The sequence below is a fragment of the Babylonia areolata genome, chromosome 5 (genome assembly GCF_041734735.1).
Source record: "Babylonia areolata isolate BAREFJ2019XMU chromosome 5, ASM4173473v1, whole genome shotgun sequence".
Classification (NCBI taxonomy): Eukaryota; Metazoa; Mollusca; class Gastropoda; order Neogastropoda; family Buccinidae; genus Babylonia; species Babylonia areolata.
Window position 1 is genome coordinate 33,745,226 of NC_134880.1, and position 8,909 is coordinate 33,754,134.

Below are 8,909 nucleotides of genomic sequence, written 5' to 3' on the forward strand. Positions count from 1 at the left end.
TAATAAAGCTTCTCATATTCTTAAAAGATCTTTCAAGAATGAAAACATAAGCATACATATAATATCAAAATTATTTGATAGTCTCGTTTCACCAATACTAACGTATGCAGCAGAAATATGGTTCCCCACTTGTGAACTACTTTTACCTTTGACAAACTATATAACCATTGTCTCATGAACAAATTTCCTCATGAGCATGTTCATCTAAACTTTTTAAAACAAATACTGGGTGTCCACAAAAAAGCCACAAATTTAGCAATACTTGGTGAAATAGGTAAATACCCCTTAAGTTTAAAAGTGATTTGTCAAGTAATAAAATTTTGGTTTCACATAACACAGGCACGAGAAAATTCGTATATCAAAATTGTGTATGATGACATGCTTACAGAGGAAACAAAACAGCGAACATGGATTAATTTCGTTGAAATGATATTACAGAATCGTGGTTTAGGACACGTTGGGAATAATCAGTCAACATTCAATATTCATAGACTTAGCCACGTTATAATGAATAAACTAGAATATGGATATGTTTTATTCTAGAAGAGAAACAAATCTGAAAATAAATCTAAACTACTATCCTATAATAAAGTTCCTCGTGAATACAGAACCGAGCCTTATTTGCTTGAAGGATATCTTAATTATAATCAAAAACAATCATTGTGCAAATTAAGAATATCCTGTCATGATTTAGCAATAGAAAAAGGCCGATATTTCAACATTCCAAAAGAAAGGAGACTATGTTTACAATGTCAAACAGTAGAGGATGAATTTCATTTCTTATATGACTTCGAATTATACAAAGAAATTAGAATAGAATTCATACAAAAAATTCAAAATTACATTCCAAATATTATTAAACCCAGTCAGCTAATACTGGAAGACAAACTTGTGGGACTGTTTGGGAAATTTGTCAGTAACTGCTGTCAAAAACGCCATAGCGTGCAAGAGTGATTCAATGTCTTGTTCAGCATTTATCTATTTTTGGTTTTCTTTTTCTTTTTTTTTCTTTCTTGTTTTGTGCGTGGTTTCATGTAACTTTGCATGCGTGTCTTATAAACCTTGTTCAGGTTTAATTGACATTAAAATTGATTCTGATTCTGATTCACACACACACACACACACACACACACACACACACACACACACACACACACACACACACACACACAGACCGACCGACCAACAGACAGACAAACTCACCCCCCCTCCCCAACCTCCCCCCCTCCACACACACAAACACACACACACACACACACACACACACGCGCGCGCGCGCGCGCACTTCTCAAGAAGTCTGACATACATCCAGATTCTTAACCCATCCTTTGGTTTGAGAGAGAAAGCGTGGAGCGGAGAGACAATTTTACATCTGAATACATCATTTGCAGTACCACTTGAAATCAGGCACGCCACTAGCAATTCAACTAGTCCGTTCCATTGTTCATGTTAATCACGAGTCCAGTGTAATTCAGCAGGCTGGATTGACTTCTCCATTTCAGGCCTTCCTCTTCTGCCCTCACTTTGACTGCTGCAGTGCAAACTACTCAAAATATCAGTAAACCGTGGTTCGAAAGTAAACTGATCATGATTAAGCGTTTCTCTGTTTTTGTCGCTGCCTCTCTCTCTCTCTCTCTCTCTCTCTACACACACACACACACACACACACACACACACACACACACACACACACACACACTGTCTCTTGTCTTTGACATGTAACGAACCAGGTGGTAACAGGGGTGTGGACTATGTTTTGGATTTAATTTGGATGTAGAGGATAAAAGGAATAAACGATTTAAAGGAAGAAAGGATTAAAGAATGAAAAGAGTGAAAGGATCCACACACAGGCCAGGGACATGAGGAGGCCATTCAGAAAGGGTTTTCTGATGTTTTATGTACAACAGTTGAGGAAAGGAAGGAGAAAAGAAGAAAAGAAGACAGTTCCTGGTAGACACAAACAAATAACTGCTATGAATACAATATGCCAATGGAAGTGGATAGTATGCACATGTTACAATGGAAAGACTACCACTAGGCTTGGAATAAGCAACAACTGCAGATAAATGATGCCATGTTTGGAGCCCAAACATTGACATTAAATGACATTCCTAATACATGTGAACAATGCTGTAAAATGTGACCAAGACTGTGATGATTTAGCTTAAGTCCACTGACAGCGTATATTATGTGATGCTTATTCTGTGTCAAAGTGTAACTCAAATGAATTGCTTATCATGTGGCACAATACCGGAGTAAGCTGTATAAGAAAATAAAAACATAACAGTATGACAATTTGCAGACTGTGATACACATCAGATGATTTTGGCCAATAAACGTATAAATCAGAATCAGAATCAATTTTGATTGTGAATTAAACTTTAACAAGGTTTATAAGACACGCGTACACAGTCACACATACCACATACAAAAAGCAAGTTAACAGTAAATGAAATGCAGAACAAGAAGTCAAATTATTTCTCAGTGCTGTGACGTTTTCGTAGCAGTTATATTCCTACAAGTTTGTCTTCCAGTATCAGCTGACTGGGTTGAAAAGTATTCGGAAGCCATTTTTGCAGAATTTTGTGTATGAATTCCTTTCTAATTTCTTTGTATAGTGCGCAGTTATCTGAGAAATGATATTCATCTTCAATTGTTTGAAATTGTAGGCACAGTCTCATCTCTTTTGAGACGTTAAAAAAATGTCTACCATGTTCTATTGCGAGATCATGACAGGATATTCTAAATTTCCGCAGTGACTTTTTATTATGATTAAGATATCCTTCAAGTTTCGGTTCTGTATTCATCAGTAATTTCATTATAAAATAGTCATTTTTATTTATTTTCAAATTGGTTCTCTTCCAGTATGAATATATTCGTATTCTAGGTTAGTCATGATAACATGATTAAGAATATTGAATGTGGACAATTCCAAACGTGTCCGAAACGAAGATGCGTAACAGAGTCAATCCATGCTCCCTGTTTCAGCATATCATCGTACGCAGGTTTGATACACGAATTTGCTCGTGCGTGTGTCACGTGAAACCAAAATCTTATTTTTGACAATTCACTTTTAAAATAAATGGTATTTATCTGCTTTACCGATTATTACTAACTGTGTTGCTTTCTTGTGGACTCCCTTTAAACAATCTTAAATGAACATGTTTATGTGGAAATTTGTTCATGAGACAGTGATTGTACAGGTTTTTTGACAAATGGGGAACCATACTTTTGCTTCATACGTCAGGATAGTTGAAACAAGACTATTAAATAATTTTGAGATTACATGTATATGCTCTAGTTTTCATTCATGAGAGTTCTTTTACGACTTTGAGATGCTTTATCCCCTTGTTTTTGCCAGGTGTTCTGTAGTCCTTTCCTAATTGCCAGATTTGTGGAATGTTATTCCTATATTTATAGTGTTAATTTTTTTCTACGGTTTCTGTTCCACATTCAAAACATATTTGTGCTCGTTGTTTTTGTGTTTGTATTTGTAAATTTGTTTTATCAAATAGAAACACCAACATCGTATTCTTATTTTTGTAGATTTGTGAACATACTTGCATGCGAAATGTTATCAAAAGCTTCTTTTCCTTTTTGAAATTTACGAAACATGCATATAATCTGTTCTTTCGATTTTTATGGTATACTCAAGTATGCTTTGACACAAAAAATATGGTTCACAATTCAAAACCTCTTTTCTGAAACCGGCTTGTTATTTTGCAAGTAAATTGTTTGATTCTTAAGAGTTATTCAATCTGCTGTTCTATCAGGATTGGCTATGTAGCTATTTGGGTTTGATTTATCGCTCTCTTTATGAACTGGGATAGATATACATTTTTTTCTGTAAATCAGGAAAACTTTTAGCTTCCAGGACATAATAATGATCCATTGTGCGTTTAAAGACCTAAAACACCCACCACCAATACTTCTTTGTTCTCACAGCAGTTCACATCCTTTTCCTGATACAAACAGCGACAAAGTTCTGTCTGGCCACTGTCACCCATAGTGTACTTTCCAGACGATGGCTGCTGGTATTCTATCCACCCTGTACTTGTTACATTTCTAGAACTGTACACAGCTCTGAGGCCAGACGATTTCATCGTCGTTCTGACATGGCTTCATGTCTCCTTGTGTACCACTGACCAAAGCCCTACGCAGCGAAACCTCACAACGCCAAACATGTCGGCAACAGTCTCATGGTGGTGATGGTGGTAGTGGTGGGATTGGTGTGTGAGTGCGTGCGTGTATGTGCGTACGTGCTTGCATGCGTGTCCGCGTTTATTTTTTGTGAAAATTAAGATAGAGAGAGACGCAGAGAGAAACAGAGCTTACATAACCTTTAGATCAGATTCCATCTTGCATCATGTGTACTCTTAACAATGACCCTTCTAATATCATGCTCTGACAAGATATCAAAATAATGAAAGGAACGCTGCATACCATTATTGTTAGGTAAGCACGAATACAGAAAAAAAAATTCTAAGGGCATTGAATATCACTTTTGTGCTAAAACTTCATTTGTTTTCTTTCCCCGGAGCAAATATTAAAGTTTGAAAGAAACAAGCCCGCCTGCAGCTGGAAAAGAAGGAATGGAAACACTGTGTTGCTGTCTGAACAACTGACATGATATGGATACTTACATAGCGCCTATCTTCAATCGGAGACCAAGCTCCAAGCACTTTACAAACACAGGGTTATTTCACAGCATGCTTCCTACCTGGGTAGAGCCGACTGACGGTTGCCATTGGGTGCTTATCATTCGTTTCCTGTGTCATTCAGTCAGATTTCAGGCACACACTCCGACAGACATAAATATAACATTTTACGTGTACGAATGTTTTGTTTATTTGTCCCGCCATGTAGACAGCCATACATCATTTTCGGGGTTGTACATGCTGCGTATATTCTTGCTTTCATATCCCACCGAACGCTGACATGGATTACAGGATCTATAACATGCGTATTTCATCTTCTGCGTGCGTATACACACGAACGGGGTTCAGGTACAAGCAGCAGGTCTGCACATATGTTGACATGGCAGATCGGAAAAAATCTCCAGCCATTACCAGTGCTTATTGCTCTGGATTTTGTTCAGAAAAGCTGGGCTGAATCATGTTTGCAAAAAGAAAAGAAATATACCCAAACACCCACCATCAGGCCACTATTAACCCTTTCACCGCCAAGCTCGCATTTATGCACAGGCGTGGTAGAGGATCCATGTCACTTAAAGGTGACCATTCATTGGTCTGTTATCCATAAACCTACTGCTATTAATGTTCGGTGGTAGGATAGGCCATATTTTCTATACATCGCATGGGGAATCCCCAGCTGTTCGTAGCCACTGTCTTTTATGTGTTTAAACCGCAAGGCAATTTTGTACTGATTTGACTGGCGGTGAAAGGGTTAAAAACCCGTATCGATCTGTAAAAGGTTTTCGGCCTCGTTTTCATGACTGTGAAGGCAAGAGTGTGTACCTATTCCAGTGTAGGTTCACCTCCCCACCTGTCTCCCTCTTCCCTTATCCTCCACCAACACCAGGTAATGTATTGTCACAGACCCAGACACATAAATTTTAACGTACTGGAGACACACACACACACACACACACACACACGCATGCATGCATATACACGCATATACACGCATGCTCACATATACGTACATACACACTCATACTTACTCATACACACGTGCAACCACACATGCACCCAATCACACACACACACACACACACACACACACACACACACACACAAACACACACTCGCACATACACGCATGCTCACACACACGCACGCACACACACACACGCACGCACACACACACACACACACACACACACACACACACACACACACACACACATGCATGCTCACACACCCACACACACACACACACACACGCTTTCACGCTGACAGACAGGCGGCAGAGGTGGGTGAGAGTGACGTCAGGAGACAGAAGGCAGGAAGACAGCCATGTGAATGTGGCGGATCCTGGCCGGTAGATAATGACTTGCTGAAGGACGGCCTCGTCTTCCCAAAGGAACAAAGCTTCTTTGGTTTCAGCTTAAAGTCCATTGATGTGTCACACATCAGACCTATTGCTCTCTGCAAACTGCGCTTTCTCGTGAAGATGTGGATGGTTTACGCTGTCCAAAGCCACTGTACTTGTAAAATAGCTGGCGTGCATATGTGTGTGCGCATGCGCGCCTGCTCACCGACTCTCTCTCTCTCTTACACACACACACACACACACACACACAGTGTGAGAGGAAGAGAATCAGAATCAATGTACTAAGGATAAAAGTCAAAGGCTGGTGTGAAGAAAAGCAAGTATGTCTTTTATTTTACATGGGCATGTAATTCAGCACTCGAACTCGGCGATACGCAAACCTTTTTCTATAAGATACACGGAACTGAAAATTTGTCTTCATAAGAATGCTTTGCATACGAAAATATATACGTGTTTTGTGTCCTCATTTCTATCAGTTATACGCAATATCAGTTGAAAAGCCGTCATGTTTTTTTCTCCTTGTAAAACAAGTACTACGGTGTGAATGGATGTAATTATAATGTTATTACCGGCAGAATACACATAACAGAGCAGAATGAAAGTGAAATGTGTATCACTGGTATTCCTATGTAATGGACATGTTATTTACATAGCTCTCTTTGTATTTTAAACAGGCGCGCGCGCGCGCGCGTGTGTGTGTGTGTGTATGTGTGTGTGTGTGTGTGTGTGTGTGTCCAGCCAATAGTGGTGTGGTGGAAGAAACGTTTTTGCACTGCGTCCTTCTCTTTGAACCCCTCCGTAGGGAAGCCCAACTCCACTGTAGAGATGAGAGAGAGAGAGAGAGAGAGAGAGAGAGAGAGAGAGAGAGAGAGAGCGAATACACGCATTTACAGACACACATACATACACCCACACATATACACTTAAACACACACACACACACACACACACACACACACACACACACACACACACACACACACACACACACACACACACACGCACCTTCCCAAACGCACACTCTCTCTGTCTGTCTGTCTGTCTCTCTCTCTCACACTCTCTCTCTTCTTCTCTTTCTCCCTCTCGAATACACGCGCAGACAGACAGCCGATAACACACACACACACACACACACACACACACACACACACACACACATCCTTCACATATGCACACTGTCTTTCTGTCTGCCTGTCAGTCAGTCAGTCTGTCTGTCTCTGTCTCCGACACACACATTCTCTCTCTCTTTCTCTCTCTCTCTTCATCTCATACAGACGCACATTCTGACATTGTTTTCTCTCTCTGTCCCGCTGTCTCTATATATCTGACATTGTTTTCTCTCTCTCCCGCTGTCTCTATATATCTGACATTGTTTTCTCTCTCTCCCGCTGTCTCTATATATCTCTCTGTATATGTCCCTATTTCTGTCGGTCTCTTTCTCTCTCTGTCCCGCTGTCTCTATATATCTCTCTGTATATGTCCCTATTTCTGTCGGTCTCTTTCTCTCTATGTCCCGCTGTCTCTATATATCTGTCTGTATATGTCCCTATTTCTGTCGGTCTCTTTCTCTCTATGTCCCGCTGTCTCTATATATCTGTCTGTATATGTCCCTATTTCTGTCGGTTTCTTTCTCTCTATGTCCCGCTGTCTCTATATATCTCTCTGTATATGTCCCTATTTCTGTCGGTCTCTTTCTCTCTCTCCCGCTGTCTCTATATATCTCTCTGTATATGTCCCTATTTCTGTCGGTCTCTTTCTCTCTCTCCCGCTGTCTCTATATATCTCTCTGTATATGTCCCTATTTCTGTCGGTCTCTTTCTCTCTCTGTCCCGCTGTCTCTATATATCTCTCTGTATATGTCCCTATTTCTGTCGGTCTCTTTCTCTCTCTGTCCCGCTGTCTCTATATATCTGTCTGTATATGTCCCTATTTCTGTCGGTCTCTTTCTGTCTCTCTCCCGCTGTCTCTATATATCTGTCTGTATATGTCCCTATTTCTGTCGGTCTCTTTCTGTCTCTCTCCCGCTGTCTCTATATATCTGTCTGTATATGTCCCTATTTCTGTCGGTCTCTTTCTGTCTCTCTCCCGCTGTCTCTATATATCTGTCTGTATATGTCCCTATTTCTGTCGGTCTCTTTCTGTCTCTCTCCCGCTGTCTCAATATATCTGTCTGTATATGTCCCTATTTCTGTCGGTCTCTTTCTGTCTCTCGTTCTTTCTCCTGCCTCCTGTTTCCTCCCACTTTCTCAGTGTCTGTTTCTGTCTGTGTTCCGGTCTCCTTCTCTCTCTCACTCCCCTTCTTCGTCCACCTTGGAATCTCCTGATCGCTATTGATCCTGAGCACATGAATCAGTTTGCTTGCTTCTTTCACCTTTCAGACCAGTTTTAAATAGATTTTGTTTTTGTTCCTACCTCCTCTTCCTCCTCTTCTCTCTTTCACTCTCTCTCTCTCAGTCAAACTTGTAGTCTCATATGAACATGTGGAAGAGAGAGAGAGAGAGAGAGAGAGAGAGAGAGAGAGAGAGAGAGAGAGAGAGAGAGACATACCCAAGACACCTGAAAAGAAAGAGACGATTTATGTTGGTGTTGGTCGTTGTTTCATTTCCATTGATTTTTCTCCTTTTGTTTTCGGACCGCGAGGAAAAAACAGCTGCACACCACAGTGACTGATACATGCGGACAAAGATGGACAGCCTGTAGCACTGTCCACACGGTGTGAAGACAGCACACTGATGATCAGAAAGGCGGTGGTGGGCTGGTGGCCCCCGGAACGTGGCTGACATGTGGGTGTGGAGGGGGTGGACTTGCTGTCCGGTCAGTCCTGGTAACTGGTTGCAGGTGGTCGATACACGGCACATGGCTGTGACTGCAGGGCAGTGCGTCATCTCTGCTGT